Source organism: Somniosus microcephalus, chromosome 14 (assembly GCF_052327205.1).
Source record: "Somniosus microcephalus isolate GS21.2 chromosome 14, FLI_Smic_1.0, whole genome shotgun sequence".
In the NCBI taxonomy this organism is placed as follows: domain Eukaryota; kingdom Metazoa; phylum Chordata; class Chondrichthyes; order Squaliformes; family Somniosidae; genus Somniosus; species Somniosus microcephalus.
In genome coordinates, this window is record NC_141000.1 from 2,139,932 (window position 1) to 2,148,794 (window position 8,863).

Below are 8,863 nucleotides of genomic sequence, written 5' to 3' on the forward strand. Positions count from 1 at the left end.
CACCAATGGTGGAGCGATTATAATCAGGGATGCTCAAGAGGGCAGAATTAGAGGAGCGCAGATATCTCGGGGGGTAAAGATGTGGTGAATCCTAATTTGAGGTATAGATGTTCAGTCTGGATATTGCTTTCCCCAGCCGAGGTACCTTTAACCATGAAATCTACCAGCAGGGTCTAGTGTCACTGCTCATCCGGGAGGATAGTCCGTGATGGATCAGAATGGCTACATCCCTTTTACAAGAAGAGGAGGCGGATGCCACCCACTCAATCTCTGCGAAGACACTCGCTCTCCGTGAGGTGAGATTTTTGCAGGAGGGCAATTTGGCAACAACCAATATTCTTTAGCAGGGATCAGTTAGTTTTTCCTTTTTATACGATGGATGACCCCGTCTACGTGAAGAGACAGTCTTAGGGCTAAAAATTCAGTTTGGGGCGCCAAGCTCGCCTGGGCGCCGGAATTACCGCTGCGCGCGGAGCCACTTGTGCCATCGGGATATTCAGTTTCAGCGCCCCAAATGGAAGCCGGCCGCTAAACAAGGCTTTCGGCGCCCTGCTTGGGGCGCTGAAACTGAATATCGGCGCGCAAAGTGCCGCAGCGCCACCCGCTGCGGCACGGCAGGCTGCGGTACTGCAGGCCTTCCTCTCACTCTTAAGGGGGAGGTGCCTGCAACAGCGCGATCCCCGCTCGCGAGTGCCGGCAAATGAGCCCGGCACCAAGGAGAAGTGCCGGGCTCTTGGGAAACAGCCGGCAATGCCGCGGGGCGGGGTGGGTGTAGGAGGCCGGGGACGGAGGTGCTGGCAGGCGGCCGCCGAAAAAGCGGCCGGCCGCACCTCCACCTTAACTCGCCCCACTACCGCCACAGGTAGGCCCCTGTGTACCGGTCGCTATTTGCGGCCGGCGCGGAAGAGGCGGGCGCGACCTAATATGGCGCTCGGGGCGGTAGCGGGGCGCTGCGCACACCGATGACGTCATCGGTGGCGGCGCAGCGCTACAGGCTAACGCCGCCATTAGCGCCCCGCTAAATATCGCGGTGGTTGTGGCCAGTGGCGCTAAAGCCTCTGAGTGGCCTCTTTGGGCGCAAACTGGTGGCGCAAGCAACTGAATTTCTAGGCCTTAGTGTTTTGCCATCTTCATCTGGAACTTTTCCTCAGATTCGAAACCTATTTTACCGAAGACGCCCAGAATGCTGCAGAAGCTTCAGTTTGGTTAACGGTGGGGGGAGGGGAGAAAGACATCGATCAAATAAAAAGATGATAGCAAAATACTGCGGATGCTGGAAATCTGAAATAACAACAGAAAACGCTGGAAAAACGCAGCAGGCCAGGCAGCATCTGTGGAGAGAGAAACAGAGTTAACGTTTCAGGTTGAAGACCCTTCGTCAGAACTGGAAAAAAAGCAGGAAAAGGGATCGATTTTAAAGCAAGTGGGGGCTGGAAAAGGGGGAGGGGATGAAAGAACAAAAGGGACGGTCAGAGATAGGATAGAAAGCAGGAGAGATAAAGAGAGATAAATGCTATCATTACGAAGCCCTGAAATGCCAAGAGAGGACCATAAAGAAGAATACCCTCAGTCAACTAGTCCTGGGACTCAGTGAAGTAACTCCTAACACTACTAACAATAACCAGCCCCAGGACAGTGACAGCGTAACACAAAGAATTCGACCCAACACAATCGTCGCTAAGCAAAAGGAAAAATATCTGTCATATTGGGCAGAAACAACAAAAACCCAAAGCAAACTCAATTGCTACTTGGCCCTAAACAGACAATACAACATGACTGATTACCTGACCATGGTAAAGGATAGCAAACTGAGAAAAACTTTGACAATGTACAGACTTAGTGAACATAACCTGGCGATCGAAAAAGGTAGACACAGGCAGACCCGGCTACCAAGAGAGGACAGGATATGCTCTCACTGCAGTCAGGGAGTGGTGGAGACAGAGATGCACTTCCTCACAGCTTGTAGAAAATATCAGGGCATAAGGGAGAATTTCTACCCAAAATTCACAAAAATATGCCCGGAATTCAGAAATTTGAATGACGACCAAAAACTCCCATACCTACTAGGGGAAGAGAGAAATTGTGTAACACTAGCGGCACACTATGTTACAGCTTGCCATAAACAGAGGGACAACCACTAAATATAAGAAAAGAGTATATATAAATTATATGAAAGTATATTTATACACTCAGGGATATATCTGTTTATACACTGTATGGATAGATCTGTATTTTTGTGAACAAACATGAATGTTTTTCGATGCTTTGGCAACATAAGATGTAACTTGTCATGCCAATAAAGCGATTTGAATTGAATTGAATTGAATTAAAGAGAGATTGAGAGAGATTCAAGGAACAAAGGCTGGCTCTGGATGAAGTGTGAATGGCCCTGACAGAATGAAGGACAGCTGCCGTGTGGGAGGGACGAAAAAAAGCCCAGACGAGGTGTCTTTCAAAAGTAAACAAACAGCCAGGATGTGCCTCCAGCTGAATCATTGAGGGGAGATTGAGTCTGTGTGCTACCTGTAGCAAACGTGTGAACATTCTAAACGCTACAAGTCACGTACAAAAGATGCTGGAGGTCTGAGAGCTGAAGTACCAGAGCAAGAAGACATCACCAGAATGGCTGTGAAGGTGGCAACTCATTCCAGTGCCAACAGAAACTCTCGTCCTCACTCTCCTTTGGCAACTAACAAGGGTCCAGCAAGAGTGCACCGCTCCCTTCTCTTCCTCCTCTCCCTCCTTCTAGAGCCTGCACTGCTCTTCCACCCAACCCTCTGTTCCTCTCTCTTAACCCCCCCCCCCATCGCTCACATCGTCCCCTTTCCAATTTCAAAAGGACAAGCAGTCATGGATTAAAGATTAAATACTGGAAAATTCCAGGCTTCACTAAAGAATTGAAGATTACATTAGCTGTAATATGCAGAGCCAGCGGGGATCACATTGCACAAGGTCGTTCAGCCATGAGATGGCTGTAGATTTAGGCAGTGAATACACTAGCATCCATGATTTATTTTGTCGAGTTTAGAGCTCTGCTTGTAGTTATCCACGGGGTGACACAGCTCACCACTCCCAAGTGATTGTGAGCCACAGGAACACGCTGATTGTGAACCACAGGAACACACTGGTTGTGAAACCACAGGAACACGCTGATTGTGAAACCACAGGAACACACTGGTTGTGAAACCACAGGAACACGCTGATTGTGAAACCACAGGAACACGCTGGTTGTGAAACCACAGGAACACGCTGATTGTGAAACCACAGGAACACACTGGTTGTGAAACCACAGGAACACGCTGATTGTGAAACCACAGGAACACACTGGTTGTGAACCACAGGAACACGCTGCTTGTGAAACCACAGGAACACGCTGATTGTGAAACCACAGGAACACACTGGTTGTGAACCACAGGAACACGCTGATTGTGAAACCACAGGAACACGCTGGTTGTGAAACCACAGGAACACGCTGATTGTGAAACCACAGGAACACACTGGTTGTGAAACCACAGGAACACGCTGATTGTGAAACCACAGGAACACGCTGGTTGTGAAACCACAGGAACACGGTGATTGTGAAACCACAGGAACACACTGGTTGTGAAACCACAGGAACATGCTGATTGTGAAACCACAGGAACACGCTGGTTGTGAAACCACAGGAACACGCTGGTTGTGAGCCACAGGAACACGCTGGTTGTGAGCCACAGGAACACGCTGGGTGTGAAACCACAGGAACACGCTGGTTGTGAGCCACAGGAACACGCTGATTGTGAAACCACAGGAACACGCTGATTGTGAGCCACAGGAACGCACTGGTTGTGAGCCACAGGAACACGCTGGTTGTGAGCCACAGGAACACGCTGGTTGTGAGCCACAGGAACACGCTGGTTGTGAGCCACAGGAACACGCTGGTTGTGAGCCACAGGAACACGCTGGTTGTGAGCCACAGGAACACGCTGGTTGTGAGCCACAGGAACACACTGGTTGTGAAACCACAGGAACACACTGGTTGTGAGCCACAGGAACACGCTGGTTGTGAGCCACAGGAAGACGCTGATTGTGAGCCACAGGAACACGCTGGTTGTGAGCCACAGGAACACGCTGGTTGTGAGCCACAGGAACACACTGGTTGTGAAACCACAGGAACACACTGGTTGTGAGCCACAGGAACACGCTGATTGTGAGCCACAGGAACACGCTGGTTGTGAGCCACAGGAACACGCTGATTGTGAAACCGCAGGAACACACTGGTTGTGAAACCACAGGAACACGCTGATTGTGAAACCACAGGAACACGCTGGTTGTGAAACCACAGGAACACGGTGATTGTGAAACCACAGGAACACACTGGTTGTGAAACCACAGGAACATGCTGATTGTGAAACCACAGGAACACGCTGGTTGTGAAACCACAGGAACACGCTGGTTGTGAGCCACAGGAACACGCTGGTTGTGAGCCACAGGAACACGCTGGGTGTGAAACCACAGGAACACGCTGGTTGTGAGCCACAGGAACACGCTGATTGTGAAACCACAGGAACACGCTGATTGTGAGCCACAGGAACGCACTGGTTGTGAGCCACAGGAACACGCTGGTTGTGAGCCACAGGAACACGCTGGTTGTGAGCCACAGGAACACACTGGTTGTGAGCCACAGGAACACGCTGGTTGTGAGCCACAGGAACACGCTGGTTGTGAGCCACAGGAACACGCTGGTTGTGAGCCACAGGAACACGCTGGTTGTGAGCCACAGGAACACACTGGTTGTGAAACCACAGGAACACACCGGTTGTGAGCCACAGGAACACACTGGTTGTGAGCCACAGGAACACGCTGGTTGTGAGCCACAGGAACACACTGGTTGTGAAACCACAGGAACACACTGGTTGTGAGCCACAGGAACACGCTGGTTGTGAGCCACAGGAAGACGCTGATTGTGAGCCACAGGAACACGCTGGTTGTGAGCCACAGGAACACGCTGGTTGTGAGCCACAGGAACACACTGGTTGTGAAACCACAGGAACACACTGGTTGTGAGCCACAGGAACACGCTGATTGTGAGCCACAGGAACACGCTGGTTGTGAGCCACAGGAACACGCTGGTTGTGAGCCACAGGAACACACTGGTCGTGAAACCACAGGAACACACTGGTTGTGAGCCACAGGAACACGCTGGTTGTGAAACCTTTAATAGGCAGGCGCACCGAGAGGGGTTTCTTTTCCTTTTGGAGACCATGTCTAAGGAAGGAAATGTCTGAAATCAAAGTTCAATCTGACCAAATGTTAGTATCAATTTAACTAAGGAATTTGATTTCAACGACCTTTCATTGTTCCATGTAATTCGTACGATGCTTGGGTTTTTCCCTCTGTCCTTGGACTCGTGGAATGCCTTTCACTGACAGTTTACATCAGTGGGAAAGAATTCAGAATTTTCAATATTTCATTTTCTCTCCTTTCCAGATGAGGTAGTTTGTGATTGCTGATCGTTTTCCTCACAATACACATGCAAGCTGGCACAGTTGTGGGGCGATGGAAGTGAGGATGGGGGATACACAGGTTCAACTAATGCCCTTCAGGGACGGAAACCCGCCATCCTTACCTGGTCTGGCCTATAGTTGACTCCAGTCCCACACCAACCCACTCTTAACTGCCCTCTGGAGTAGCCCAGCAAGCCACTCCGCTGTATTAAACCACCTCAGGGCAACTAGGGGTAAGCAATAAATGCCGGCCTTGCCAGCGACCCCCCCCCCCCCACATCTCAAGACTGAGTGAAAAAGGCTGGAATCAGAGCAATGGCGAGGGGTTGTAGGGCGGGAGGAGGTTGCAAAGATAGGGAATCACAATGCCTCAAGTTGATTACTATATGTACGAATGAAAGAGGAGATCTGTCTATAATGAGAGGTAGCATTTCTCCCAGTATTTTGTCATGTCTAAAAAGTCAATCTGTGCCACCTGAACATACTCCTCAAAAAGGTCAGGATGGTGAACCTGCAACTTCTACCTACTCTCCAACTCCCCGAAAATTGGCCTCTGGAGCCAAACCAGCAGCTCACGATGAGGATGTGGAATAAGTTTACTGGAATAACCCCGAGCAATGTTCCCTTTAGCGCTCTGCAGCTCCCACGCAGCCGCTTTACTGGCTTTTAAATAGGAAAAATTGCGCACGCGTGGTATTTTGAATGGGCCGTGCAGCCCCTTAAAGGGGCTGGCACCCAAAAAAAGATTAAGGGAACATTGTCAACCGTATTTGTTAACTGAAAAAGAACCAGAGACGACATGTGGAAAAACTTCTTTACACAACGAGTGATTAGGATTTGGAATGCGTAGCCTGATGGTGGAAACAGCTTCAATAGTAGCCTTCAAAATGAGAATTGGATAAGTACTTGGAGAAAAAATTGCAGTGTTTTGGGGAAGAGCGGGGGAGTGAGGCTAACTGGATTGCTTTTAGAAAAAGCCGCTGCAGCCCCGAATGGCCTCCTCCTATGCTGAGCTATTCTATGATTCTATAAGTGATATTTTCTAAACTACTGGAGCATCTTCATATCCTGAAGGATCCCAACGCCCCATTTTATAACCACACTCTACTAACTCACTATAATTAGCGTAACAGATTGTCCTTCACCTTCATGCTTACGTGACCTTCCATTTGGTTAACTCACACTTTCATATTTTGTGTTCGAGAAGCTCTGGAGTACCACAATGCTCATCTTATATACACAACTAAAGACTCCATCTTTCAAGGTGAACAGTGTGTAGGAGGAAGGACAGTAACTTCAACTGGGCCTGTTGTATCTGTGAAAGATGCAGGAGAGCTTTGCCAAGATCTAGATACGAGATGTATTTTAATGTACAGCAATAATAAATGGCGATTTGTTGAAGTATGAATACTCCTGTTCTGGGTGGAAGTAAAGGTGAGAAAGCCAGAGCAAGTACAAAGACCACCCGAAGACTGGGCTTTGCCAGCCCCCTCAGGACTGTCGTGTGCCCTCCATTCTTTACACAGAAGTACGGTTTGATGCAGGTCATAATCCGCAAGGAAAATTAAGTGTTTCTCTTTAATTTTCAGGTGCTAAGATGATGTATTTCCTGGGTAATTCGAGGCAGGAAAAATCACTTTCTGTTGCTACTAGACTGGATAGGACAATGAAAGACAGAGATGTGAAGGTAACTCTGAATAGCTGAGTGAGCAATACTTTAAATAGTGAAGTCAAATGGTAGAACGTAACTGCATTGTACGATTCCCCAAATAGTAAGTTTCCAATCCCAACAAAGTCAGTGTTTCCTCCGTGGGAGGGAGAGAAATTTGGGTAACGAGGAAGTGGATGGTACCCTGGGTGGTAAATCATTGCCTTTAGCATTCCCGACACAGATGCCAAAGAGCCGGGGGTGCATATCGGGAACATTGACACCAACGGGAGTGTCTATCGGGCATACGGACACACGTTAGGAGTGTCTATCAGGAATCTGGAGATCCGCTGGGTGCAGTAAAGACAAAATAAAACTGTGACAAAGCACAGCATCAACAGAGATCTGAAAGCAAATTGCCTGTCGACTCTCTTCATTGATGGGAGAGGTGTTTCATGGGAAAGAGGCAAAAGATAAGAGAAAAATAAGCTTTTCGATTCTTTTCCATTTTTAGACAATACACTTTTCATTTGAGTGTTTGTTGGATGGTAGTTTAGCTCCTTCTGTTTAACTCACCTGTATTTATGACCACAAAATTGCGTCTTTAATTCTGAATTTTGTTTTGTGCTAGTTCTGCTGGCAGACTTGCACTAAGGTTCTGGAGGCACTACTTGGTGGGAGCTTTGGAAGTTGTAATTGTCAGTCAGACGAGTACCGGGCAGCATGCCACAGACTCTTTCCCCTCGCAGCCTCTGCCATGCCTGCAACAAATGAAGACAGAAATGTCACTGCATCTGTGCTGAATGCTGCTGTCAATCATGAGACACTGTCCAATGAGATTTGAGGAGACTGTACTCGTATCAAAGTGAGCTGCCAATGGCTGAGCCTGTGGCTCCTTCGATACTCGATCAAGATCATTCAGCAATTGAACATCTGGCAGGGTCAAAGGGAGTGGAAATCAAGGGGCAGAGCATTGTGACTGAATTACATTAATTTTCACTGAGGATGCCATTCTTAAAAGAAACGTTACCTAAATGAATCTGTCATGTTTGTTGTGTATGTACCTTTAAGAGAATAACTGGTCTCAGACTGCAATACCGGCAGTGACCACCCCTGTATAAAAGGCGCTAGAGAGCCTCTGTTGGTTAGTTTCGTTTATGCCTTTCACCAGTAAAGACTTGTTTGTTTCTCTCCTGCTAGTCCGTGTCTCAATCATTCACGGACTTAACACTGGCGACGAGTTAGAAAGAACTTACTTGCAACTCAGCAGCAGCTCCGACGACGTTGAAGGTCGGAAGAAGAAAAAAAAAAAAAATAGAGTCCATTGAAACTCGAGGAACGGGCGTCGACCGTCAATCATCGGGTTCAAGGCTTTGCAGGAGCGACTTTCCAGAGCCAGGCTGGGTTCCTCGGTCCGTGGTTTCCCAGCTAATCGGGCTGGTGGCAGGTAGTGCTCTGATCCTTCCTGGGCTGCAACGGGGCCGGGCAGCGAGTCGGGAAGCAAGGAGAGAGAGAGAGGGTGGAGCATACAGGGCGCGGCCGGGGTTTCGAAGCTGGGCAGCGTTCGGACCTCAGAAGAGGGAAGGAAGTGTCCCAGAGGGTCCGCTCCACGACGGGAAAATAATAAAAGAAAAAGAATACGCGCAAGAAACCGTGGAAAGCAGCGCTAACAACAGCGGGGAAGAAGGAAAAGCACGGGAGGCACCATTTTGTTAAATCAGAGAAGAAGGCA

The 8,863-nt window shown here is 48.7% G+C and overlaps 1 pseudogene; it reads left to right on the forward strand.

The window, feature by feature from the left end:
• Nucleotides 1–7,975, forward strand: part of LOC147107253 (N-alpha-acetyltransferase 16, NatA auxiliary subunit-like) — a 71,675-nt pseudogene extending 63,700 nt beyond the window's left edge.
• The last annotated feature ends 888 nt before the right edge of the window (nucleotides 7,976–8,863 follow it).